Raw genomic sequence first — 12416 nt, 5'->3', positions numbered from 1 at the left:
GTATGTGGTGCAGTGACGTCTGTGTCCGTCTGCAGAGGCAGGATGAGGAGGCCTTGCCAGGCAGAAGAGACAGCAATCAAAAAGGGAGAAATTTTACAAAAGGTGAAAAAGTTAGAGTGAAAAATTGGCTGGGTGACAAAAATTTAAGAAAGGAAGACCTGAGATTATGCACAGAGATTGCTGGCACTGGGGAAAGGTAGAAGAAAAAAACTTGCTCTGATTATCACTGAAAAAGAATTTTTTAGTGGAAGAGTTTTGTTTTTCTTTCCCAGTCCACCTCAGCACTGAGGTTTGGACTCACATGAAATACATCATCACCAGCCTCCCTAGAGCAGGAGAGTCATGACAGAGGTTGCACCTGTTCTGGGTCAGAGCTGAAGAAACAGTTCCAAGCACCTGCCCTCACACAACGATTCCCCAGGAGAAGAATGCGGGGATGCTGGCACAGCTGGGTAAACACATCTACCCATTTGCTCTGTTCCAACAGGATCTAACACTGAACATTTGGCTCAAATGCAGTGGTCATGGTTCCTCTCAAGAAAATGGGGATCTACCAGCTCATTCTGGCTGTGTATCCATTGGACCCTGCTTTGTCTGTGGCCAAAAAATGCAGCCACTTTCTTATATGCTGTCAGTGCTCTTGTTTTCCTACAGAAGTTTTCACTTGACTCCCTTTATTAGCCAACAACTACTGCTCTCAACCATTCTCATAATGGTTTACCCTTCCAGTATAAACTTACAGTATCCAGTATTGTGATAAGAAATCAACCACCCCCATAAATGTTTACCTTTTTTTAGCAGACTTTATCAGTACATATTAGTTTGCCCACAGAAAGGCAGTCTATTGCTCTTTTACTCCAGACTCCAAAAATCAGTAAAACACAGTTCTGCTCTTGACATGTCTGGAACAAGATTAGCTTCAATTAAATTGGCCTAGATTTAAATCAGTATGCTCATGAGCAGGCTTTGCCCTTATGGCGTCTCTTCAGTTCATTCCAAAATTTATGCAGAAAATCTAGCAGAATATTATGGGTGGGGGAGAACTGAACATTGTGATTAAATTGATGCAAAAATATTGTTAGAGGTAGGGGTATCTTCCTACTAGAGAATCACTGCTTTCCACAAGCAGGTAACTCATTATCGAAGCCAGTTTGTAAACGAAAAAGAGTATCAGAGGGCTGCCTGAGGTTCCTGGGAGACACCAGCCCCACAGAGGACCAAGAGCTCTGCTACATCTGCTGATAATAGTGGACAAATGACTGTAAGGATGAAGCTGCATTGGGACATCAGCAATCAAGCAGATCTTCCCCATCAGATAAGCCGAAGAGAAGAAAACAATTATAAATGCAGTGAAAAATGAATAGAGGAGACTGAATTTCTCAGGCTATTTAAAACATGCATTGTTATTTTTTAATAGACTTTCACCTGTTGCATCTGTGAACATGAGCATATCTTTCATTCATGCAAGATTTATAGGCTTAATTTAGCTGCTTATGAAAGACGCGTTGGCCTTGAACATCTCTGCAAGTGGCTCATGGTATCCACTCTGCTCAGCCAGAAGCACTAAGCACTTAACGAAAAACATTATCCTTTCCAGTGTTTATGTTCAGCTCAAGCACATCTTAGCCCCTTTATTGTCTGTATGGCTAAGACAGGTACTCTGTCACATAAAAGACATACTGATTATTATTCCAGTGTTAACAAAGTACTTGAGGGAAACAGTAATCTATTTTCAGTGGGGGGAAAAACCCAACCAAAACAAGTATGGCAAAAATTGCTGGCTCCAATAGCAACAAGAGAATCTTTTACCTCTCAACCCACTGCAGAGGTGTCCCCACACAAGCCTCATGCAGGCAGTTGTACCCCTCTAGCTGCATCTTAAACCATGGCTTTCAACTTGCTGTGCTACTTTTCTCACTCTGCTATTCTTGCATGACATTTCTTTGAAATCCAAACAATATTTCCTTTTACAAAATAATCTCATGCATGGTTATAAATTCTATTTTAGGGTGATAATTCTGATTTTCTCAGGTAAGAAGAATCCAGAACCATTAACCCAGAATACCTAATACCATAAAGAATCACTTCCATGCATTATCAACCCTGTTTTCTTAAATATTTTGGGTTTTTTACCAGATATGTCTCTTGCCACAATATGAGGTTTTAATAAATGAGAAAATACATATTCTAAAGAAACACACCCTGTCTCTGCGACAAGCACACAAACAAAAAGCAAAGCATGTCTAGATCAAAAACAGCTAAAGGGAGTAAAGTCAACAAGAACAGTGTTTAAGTAATCAACATTCCCAGATAGGTGATGTCAAAATGGTAATTATCTTTCCAGAGCTGCCTGAAAACTTAAAGCAGGAGGAAAATGTCCAAAGAACTGTATTGCACTGCTCTCACCCTGTGAGGGTACAGAGTACATCTGGAATAATGTGTTCACAAAATGGTGTTCATCTTCCACAGCCCTCCAGAGCTCCATGGAAAGGGTGTAGGTGGTCCAAAGGGACACAGTTACAAGTAAAGGAATAAAATTTAACACAGTAACATTTGCAGTGTTTATCAGAACAAATTCCCAAACAATGAGACATAGCTGACATAAGGAAGTGTCCTTGAGGAATCAATGGGCGCTCCATTAAAGGTTACTTCAGATAAAACAGGCAGTGCTACGATTTGGAAGGCAAAAGTTTCCAAATCTGATTTCTGCAACAGAGAAAAATGACAGAGACTTTGCTGGGCAGCAAAGTTTCAAAAATGCCTTTATGTCTCTGGCTTGTTTAGGCTAATGCTTGGAGAACAGCAGTAAAGAATTAGACTGTGTGAAAGCAGCATTATTCAGCAGGTGTTATCTTACGCACTTTGGAACAATGTTACCCTCTTGCATTTAGAGCTTAGGCTCTAAATTATAATTAATTATTTACATCTGCCCTGTCTTGGAGGGTGTTTGAGGATACTACTGCAGTACAGGCCATCAAGAGCAGAGTTTGGGAGGTTATGGCTTAGTAGGAGAACACAGGTTGGGGAGAATAAGGACAGGTATATGAAGATATGCACTGAGCTTTCTAGATCCATGTTGAGGAATCTGAATGCAAGCAGCCTTATTTATAAAAACAAGCACACAAATATCAGACCCTCACAGTGAAAGGACTGCTGAAGGTGCACAGCTTAGGAGTTGTGGATGAAAGGAATAGCTAAATCAGCTAAATTAACTGTTTGTAACATGTTAAAGGGAAAGAGAAAAGCCTTCGTTCTCAGTGTGAGCTAACACCAGGACCTGAATATATTAGACAGTCCTTGCTGCCCAAATGCTTTTCAAATTTTAATAATTAACCTTATTGATAGACATCGATTTCCAATACTAAGATTTTACTGCTGCACAGAGACCAGCTTTCCAGCTTTTATTTATTCAGCAATTTCCATCTTGAGACCACAGAGGTATCTACTCTGACAAGTGGAAAATGGGGGAATCAACAGAGAAATAGCTTAAAACAATACTATTGCTGTGCAGCATTAAATCACAAGATTATTGCCCTTCCTTCCTCCTGTAATGAGAGGTTTGACCTGTATCCCATGGGCTGAAAAGGGACAAGTAACCCACGTACCAAGAGGCCCAACTCTCTCGCCAGCAAGTGCCAATGCATTTTGCATTAGCACTTCTCATGAGGAGACCCTGAGTCCCAGCACCAGTGGGGCTAGGGGAGTGTGAAAAACCTCCAGAATATGCTTTCTCACAGCCTGACGATAACTTGCCATGAAACCCAAAGACTGTCATGTCATTCAGGACATAATATCCCATATTATAATTCAAAAGAATGAGCTGCTGTTCACAGGTTACATACACAATCCTTAAAACTTCTATTGAAAAGTATTTTTACTTAGGAACACAACTTTGCTCCTCACACAGCCTATTCCCTAAATCCACATAAAATATGGCTCATCCAAGTCTCTCTGGAACAGCAAAGTTCAGCTAGTTTGAAAAACAGAAAAGAAAAATACCTACTTACTAAATATTTTCATTCTATGGAGTTTACTTTGCAAAATAGCAGGTAAGGAGAAGAAAGCAGATGAAAATGCTTTAAAACACAAATACTTTTTAAAAAATGAAAGGGTTAACATGAAGGAGGTTATTTTATCTCTAAATGTCAAGTCCAAGATGCTCTGAGCAAGCAGTGGTTGGGGACAAAGCTAAAGTAGTAGGTTTCTCTTTAAAGAAATGCAGACCAAGTAGCAAAATATAGACTGAAAATTAAAGTGCAAGAAGACAAAATGCCTAAATTAGCCTGGGGAAGTCTATCTATCTAAGTCTTGCCTATATTAGACAGGGCTTGCTGGAAAAGGGAAAACTACAAAATTACCAGTGAGTTGCCCTACTGGAAGCAGAACCTTATATTAGGAAAAAGGAGATTTTTGGCTGCTATTGCCCTATAAAGTTCCTTCAAGCAAGTAAGCCAAGCAGGAGGAAGGATTCAGCTTCTGCTGAACCATTTGCCTACACCTGCAACCTGATGGAGAATGGTGTTGACTTTGCTGGAAATGGTTAATATCTTGGTATTTAGAACTATCCTTGGCATTCTTGCACAGCCTGGGGAGGCAGCACTGTGTTTCATAGACTGCATTTTAAAACAATAGTGTCCTGGGTGGCAGCATCTAATTTCTATACACTCTCCTTAAAAAAAAAAAAAAAGAGGGAGAGAAAAACTCTTTGCACTTGAAGTTGAGGAGAAAGTTTACTAGCTGTAAAATACTCAGGGGGAGGCAGAGATCCTGGGAAACAGGGGAAAGTGGAGGCTGTGGCCTTCTGTGCCTTGGCATGGAAGGGTTTAAAACCTTCTCTAGAAGGTCCAGGTGCAAATTACCCTGTTTCCACTCCTGATCCTTCCCTAACTCATGGATGCCCTATCTCAAATACAACTTTTGAGCATGGATCCCAGACCTTCCAAATCCCTCTTGCCCAGCTGGCTCAGCACCTTTGGAACGAGGTGACTATCTCTGCAAACCAGTCTCATGATTTTACACTTTTCAGACCTGCACATCTACCTCCAATACTTCCCCAAATGCCATCCCAAAATCCTTTTTTAACTCATTACAAAGAAGCTACAACAAATGCTTGCAGAATGCTGACCTAAAGCACAATTCTTTACCTGATTCTGCACCTTGTAAACTTTATATTTTTTTCTACATGGCCTCTAATTTTGAGTTTCTACTAGAAACCTTGGACAGTCAGACACCACCATTTTGTGGCCAGTTCAATGCAGATGGCCAGGATACTGTATCCATTTCCTCCCAGTATCTGTTTTTTGCCAGTTCTCATTTTGCTCTTCCCAGCAGAGGGGATGCCCAAGATTGGTTAAGGAGAATTAGGCGTCCAAGTCTCTGGTTTAGACTGCTAATGCACACTGCTTGCAATTTGCTTGCAAATCCCCAGGCTTAATCTAACTAGAAGATGTCCTTTTGGCCTCTTTAAGTCTCTTTGCTGCTTATAAGAGAAATCTGTCACACAAAATAAACCAGTGGGGGTTTCCGACAGTAGCCTCCATTCAGGCGAAGTGGTAACTTTTTCCAGGCCAATCTTGATTTCCTACTACCAAACTATGAGCCTCAGAATTATATTCTGCATTGCAGATTTCATATTTGTGGCCTGCAGTCATAGGAAACTTATCCTTCAAAAGTTAATTCAGTAGGACCGCAATATGGGACTTGCTGTTCAAAACAATAGGAAGAGAACATTTATTCTTTTCCTTACTTACCATGGCGAAAATAAAGATTTAAAAAAAAAAAAAAATCAACTTTATCTTCTGGAAATATCACATTTGCTTTGTGTCCTTCAGAATCCATTGATTTCGCTCTTCTTCCCCCGGAGTAATTGCCCAAACCTTTTCTGCCCATCACACTTTCTCTACCACAAGCTGCAGAAGCATTCACTATTAGCATGTCTCGGAGGTGCTGACCTAAAGAGACAATATTAATGACATTAAAAAATCTGTACAGCCTCTTCTATCCTTATTCATTCTTACTTTTCAGGAGGCAGGGAGCAGAGGAGGGATTTCCACAATAGTATTGTTTCAGCTTAGTATGAAGAAAATCCTTGATTCTTTATGTGTGCTTGGAAGCCTATAGTAATCATATTATTTCAGGGTCCTTATTGCTGGTTAATGGAATTCTTTTAATATTGACCCAAGTTTCTATTAAATAGATTTGCATTGATCTGGTGATGTATAGAGCTCAAGTAAGTCTATCTATGTGTAAGCAAATTAAAAGCCTTAAGCCTATACAGCCAAACTGTATAATCCCATGCTGAAAAATTGATCCTCTGATACTCTCCTGGGGACTTTTTCTTTTCTTTTTAGGTAAAGAGACACCTTCAATTTCTTTGACAGAAAGAAAAATATCACACATATTTTACGTTCAAAGAAATACAGTCCAAAGTCACCAGAATAAGTCTTTATAATTAGAAACTTCACCTTGCATTGGCACCGACAATTCAGCAGTTAGAATGAATATATGAATTATGTTGAATATAATGAATTATGTTGCTACAGCATCACTCATCATTGCTTTCCAGCCTGAGAACAGAGTTCAATATTTTTGAAGGAAGATGTTTACCACAGCCTTGCTGTCACTAAATTCGATACCAGCATCACCCAGACCATTCTCTTTTGAAATCAAATTGGTTTCAGTGTGCCTTTTCCCTGTCCTAGAATAAAAGCATCAAACATACAGATCTCAAAACACTTAGTAAATAACATCTGTCCTTGTTGTATATGTGCAGTAGTATTGAAGATGCACCCATGAAACCTGTGGCAATAGTAATAAGATCAACAAATCTGCATGAGAACCAGTCTCCAGCCACCACCATGGGTGTTCACAGCCACTGAATGTGAGGATGGGAACAGTGGAATGAGCAGGAGCTCAGATGGGTGGTTTCCCAAGGCACCATGCTCCAGGGTGGCTTATCCCACCTCTAGCAAGAACTGCATTCACTTTGAAGTCTCTCTTCTAAGAGAAGGCACCAGTACTGTTCCTCCTTTCTCTCCCACCATGTCCATTAATTACATTCATTAATTAACCAAGAGATAATCCATCTTCACTATCAGACCGGGCCAGTGGGTCCAGGAAGCACCCAGGGAGCAGGAAGACACACATGCACATACACCCAAATAAGTGGGATGCCTGAAACCTTATTTCCATATGAAATTAGACTAAAATAATCACAAAGCTTGATTCAGTTTCTCAGTTCCTGTTTCACACACATTTTGACCCTCCAGCACAACTGCACTAGAGGTAATCTTTGTCTAACATATTACAGGCTACTAGCAAAACTCTGTAAAAACCACAGCCATACCCTAGGTGCCCAACTGCATATAAAGACCAACCCACATTTTGGCAACCCAGACAGAGTACCTATAATTTGGAGGCCATTCTTACATTACCCGGTTAATGTGTGCGTATGCCTCTGCTGCGCACTTATAGTTTGTGAGCAAAGAGTGAGTAAAAACAATCCACAAAAGCCTGCCAAAAAACAGTGGTCAGGATGGCAGAGTTCATGCAGTGAACCATGGGGATGAAGGATAAGTACTGTCTCGATGCTTACCTTACTGAGTGGGAAGGTTTCATGTGGATCTGTTCAAGAAAGGACAGCTAGTAAGGAAAAAACACCTTTTTAGAAATGCTAATTAGCATCAAACACTGATCAATAATCTTTAAAATCTCCCCATTATAAGCATGAACAACTACAGCTTTGAAAATTGATGCAGATCTTGGTGGATGTGAAGATTTTCTGACTGGAAGATCCATATCTGCTGTTACCCTGTGTGCAAGCACTTTCATCACTTATTATCAATATCCAAAAAAGCATATCAGCAAAACCGGAATTTTTTTAGTTAGAGTATTGCATGCCATGAACCTTGCACATATTTCAAAAAGTGATTTTACTACTTGTTATTCTGCTTCACACTAGGCTGAGACCCAGGACGGATATCTAATCTTTATGCTGTGCATGCAACCTTTCTGCTGGAGGAGTTTTGAATGCCAGGTCAGGAGTGGTTTTCTTTTGATGGGCTTTCCACATGCTTCAGTAGGAGTAGCATAACACCTTGGGTTCTTAATGAAGTTGTGTGCTTACTTCTCCATGATTTCTGAGACATACACAATTATAAAGGGTTAAAACTATTTTTCTGAGGGTCAGCTGCATGAACTTGCTTTGAGGTGACAAGAGTGAAAGCCTCCACATCATCACCAGCTCTAGAGAGTTAGCAGAATGAATAGAGCACATGTCTGCATCAAAGGAAACCCACTGCCTACCAGGACCTCAGTGTTGCATTACGATAGTCTTAAAATCAGTGAAAACTTAATGGAATGCTAAAGAAAAATTACCATCATGGGTTCTTACAAAGTCGTTTTATCACAAAAGCAGTAAATTTCTGTCTGCACAGAGCAAATGAGCCTTGCCTCTCACTCCCTACTAACGGTAGGCATTAGTAACCACCCATGCTCTGTGGTTACCTGCAGGGTTTCCAGGGAGTGCAGGATGCAAACAACCTCTCTTACTTCAGGTGCAGGAGTCAAACTGAAAATAAAGGCTAGTAGTACATCCTGACCCCTTTGCAAGACAAGGGGCTACTTCAGCTGGCTGTGCAGCCCCTCAGGGCTGGGGCATGCTCCTGAGTCCTGCCTACCTCAATCTTCTGCCCCAGCCCCGAGCTGGAAGGTGACCTGCAAGAAACTCACAAAAAGCCATTACTGTGTTGTGTCAGCTCAGAAAACCACAACAGGGCCAGGCAGGGGAGGAAAAAGCCTAAGGAGGAAATCAAGGAAATTCACTTTGGCAGAAACTAGCAAAGCCTTTTTCTGAATGTTAACTATCTAATTTAATGAAGTCTAGAGATCAGTAGAGACAATTGTCACTGCCAGATTTGATGCCAATCACAACTCTGGAACATGAGCCAGTGAATGCATCCAACACACAAAGGAGAAAACAAAAACAAGGCAAGGATTTGACCCTTTGCTCTCATGATCCTTTAAGAAGAAATATCACCTTTCAAAACTATGGGGAAAAAATCTTCCCAGTCAGAACAAGTCAGCAAGAAAAAGGAAAGAGAAATCACAAGGCGAAAGACTACAGAATTGTAATTTCTCTCTGTCAGTCTGTGGTGCCTTTAGGGCTGTCGGTGGGAACACTTGTGGGCTGAAAACCTCTGTGTGGGCTGGAAAATTAGGGAAGATTTCTCTAATCCCTGTCAGGGAAGCAGGCCTGCACTTTTTCTTTGTGGGCAGCTGTAAGTCTGCTGTGCCTTCATGGGAGTCCTATTGCTGGGACACACTGCTCCTGTGCCAGTGGGTTCTCAGTATCCTCAGCTCCATCACACCCTTCACCTTATTCTTGAGAAGGCATATGGTGAAGGAGATGTTTTGCATCTCCGTTAAGTATATACAAACAAACTCCAAACCTATGTGCATCAAAGGCACAGCTAAGCAAATTAATATAGTCTGATTTCTTTCAAGCGGGTTTTTCCATACAGATTTTCAATGGAGGAAAATTAGAACTATTAGTTTTGAAAAAGACCTCCAAGTCCAACCCTTGAACCCATAACCCACTAAACTATATCGCAAAGTGACACGTATTCCCATTTTTGAGCACTTCCACTTCTCACTTTTTTCCTGCATATCTGTAGATCTGTAGTTCTCACTCTTATGAGTAAACATAGTTTAACATACCATTCCGGATAATCTGCTCCATCCCAAGCTGAAGGACTGAACTCTTTCTACTCTCATCCTCTTGAGGCACCATTCCTTCTCTGAAAACGGGCTCTGGGAAAGCTCTGGAAGAGAGAACAGCATTTCATCCCCTCTCTAAAATATTAGGAATTTTAAGTGTGCCTATTTCTTTCTTTACATGACTTTTGCATACCTACAGCCTCCTCAGAATAGTCACACCATGAGAAATTCTGATGGTACTAAGAATGCCCTTAGTGTGTCACTATACAATCTAAGGGATTTAGATTAAATTTCTACCAAGCATATAAACACAGAGGGTGATTTGGGGATGGATTGCCCTGAGGGTACAGTTCTTACCTTGTATCAGAGACTGAAATATTATAGTTTATGACTTAAACATTTTCTTAGAGGACTTTTAAAACTGTATTACAAAAGCTGCAGAGGAGACTATGGCACCCTGAATGGGGCCCTGACTGAGGCCTTACACTGCTCGCTGACAAAGATAAGATAACAACTCAGGGCTGGGGACATTCACAGAGCACCGGCTTAACACCTCCAAGGTGGAGACCACAGCCCCAGGGCAATCAGCTGCCAGGCTGGCACAGACCCCCTGCACCAAAGGGGGGAGGGAGGAGAGGCTTTGGGTGCGTGCTGGAAACGCCTCTGGTGAGAGGCGCAGTGACTGCCCATCCTCCCCTGTGCAGAGGAGCCCAGCTGAGGGACCCTCACCCAGGGGGGGAAGCTCATCCACAGCAGAAGGGGTGACATGGCCCATCACAGGGGCCCCCCAAAGGGGTCCCCAGACCCTGCACCAGAGATGAGGCAACAGAGCCTCAGTGTTGCAAGGGACAGTGTGTCAAGCCAGCCCCTGCAAGAGGAGGCACGTGGCCATTCCCACCTGGCCCACAGCGTACATTAATCCACGGGATTCTGCACTCTCTGGTGTGTGGTGTGGTGGCGAGTGGCGCCGTGGCCACGGCGGCGACAGGAGACCCTCACCACCAGCAGACCAGATGGAGGGGAGCAACGAGACCTTGTTGGGACCCTCGGATGGGTGATTTGCTTCCACCTAACCCCTGTCACCTCTCCCTGTCCCCCCACCCCCATACACACTTCTTTTTTCCATTTCTTTCTTTCTTTTCTCTTCCCTTCTCTTCGCCTCTTTTACTATTAAATAAAATACATCCATTTTTTGGCATCAACATCTAGCCTCGTTTGGTTTTAATCTCGTTTCTGGGAATATTTTGAACCTTCTAAATTCTTTCTGGTTTATGCACAGAGACTTAGCTTGCTTTGCTTTTCTGAGTTTAAACCAGATCATAAAATCTTGTACTCAGTTTTGGAATCCTGTCACAATGCAGAAGCATCCATCCTCTCTCCTGAATACACGAGAAATACGAAATCCCAAATTCTTCTGTTTGATTTTTCCTTGCCTTCTTCTCTGTCTTTTCACCCAAGCTGTACATCTGAAAACCAAACCATATGATCAGACCACCATGACCACATGGAGACCTATGGAGAGCCCACAACTGCTCTGTGCAAAATGACCCATTTCCAACCTTCGTCCACCAACCATCATGTGTCTCATTTGAGCAATGCTGATGGCAGTCACCGAACTACCCCGAGACTCACCAGACACTGAACAGCAACAGACCTTGGCAGACGTAATTCCACCCAGGCCAGTCATATATTTTCTACAAAAGCTATACAAGAAATGCCCCAACCCTGACAGAATTTAGGAGGCTTTAGGACAATGTACTGAAAACTGTAATTTTAGGTCAGCCCTGAAGCTGTCAAGTAGTTGGACTGGATGGTCATTACAGGTCCCTTTTGCCTGAACTATACTATTCTATTCTATGCCATTCTTCTTAGTATCTCCTCCTTTCCCTAGAAGTACACACTGATGCACTAGGTACAGCTGCTGGGCATTCGTCATGCCTCTTCTGCCATTCAGCTCCCAATAACCTTGTGCTATTCCTCTTCTCTTAAGCCATGGCAGAAACCAACTCTGCAGCCCAGGGACCACCCCTATTAGCTATTCCCTCTCTGCAGACCAGGGATAATTTCCATGAGGTCACGTAGTGAGGACCAGGGACACATACTCAGTTTTGGGGGGATACAAGGGGTGGTTTCTGCAGCCACAGCCTGGAGGAAAGCCAAAGTGTAACCAGAGCCATGGGCTTGGCTGGCTGGTGCCAAAGGACTGCCACAGAAACAACACCGGCTTTGAAAAACCAGTAAGTGGAGGTTACAGTGGTGTGGTAGAAAGGTTGGTCATTTTCAGATCTAGAACATTCAGATCCATGCCCAAAGCAGAGCCAGGCAAGCAACAACTCTTCCAAATGGCAAAGATAGCCCACTTCTGCTATCACTGTCATACTCCCTTTCCCCACTGAAACCAAGCTGCATAGATCTTCTGTTAAACACACCAATTTTTTGTGTTTATATGGGATACAAAATGCACTTCAGCCAAATGGTAAAACTTCCACAGCTCATTTTTGCCACTAACCTTTTGCAGAGGAGAGGGAGAGCAGAGTTCAGCTAGATGGGACATACACCAATTACCTAGTCCAACTGCCTGACCACAAGTTCAGGGCATCATCCAACTGCCTCTTAAACACCGACAGGTTTGGGGCATTAACACTCTATCCAGGATGCCTGCTCCAGGGTTTGGCACCCTCTCAATAGATATGTTTCCT

General features: G+C 42.3%; 1 long non-coding RNA gene across 1 annotated transcript in view; it reads right to left on the bottom strand.

Moving 5' to 3' along the window:
• The window catches only part of LOC116442354, a 67483-nt gene extending 57667 nt beyond the window's left edge, over positions 1 to 9816 (bottom strand). The window contains exons 1-2 of the long non-coding RNA XR_004239527.1: positions 9718 to 9816; positions 7595 to 7641 (exon numbers count right to left, since the gene is read on the bottom strand). This is a non-coding gene — a long non-coding RNA (uncharacterized LOC116442354). The remainder of the gene's footprint in view (positions 1 to 7594; positions 7642 to 9717) is intronic.
• Between the last annotated feature and the right edge of the window lie 2600 nt (positions 9817 to 12416).

The sequence above is a fragment of the Corvus moneduloides genome, chromosome 1 (assembly GCF_009650955.1).
Source record: "Corvus moneduloides isolate bCorMon1 chromosome 1, bCorMon1.pri, whole genome shotgun sequence".
In the NCBI taxonomy this organism is placed as follows: Eukaryota; Metazoa; Chordata; class Aves; order Passeriformes; family Corvidae; genus Corvus; species Corvus moneduloides.
The sequence above is the reverse complement of the archived record's forward strand: the minus strand, read 5'-3'. Positions and strand labels throughout refer to the sequence as shown.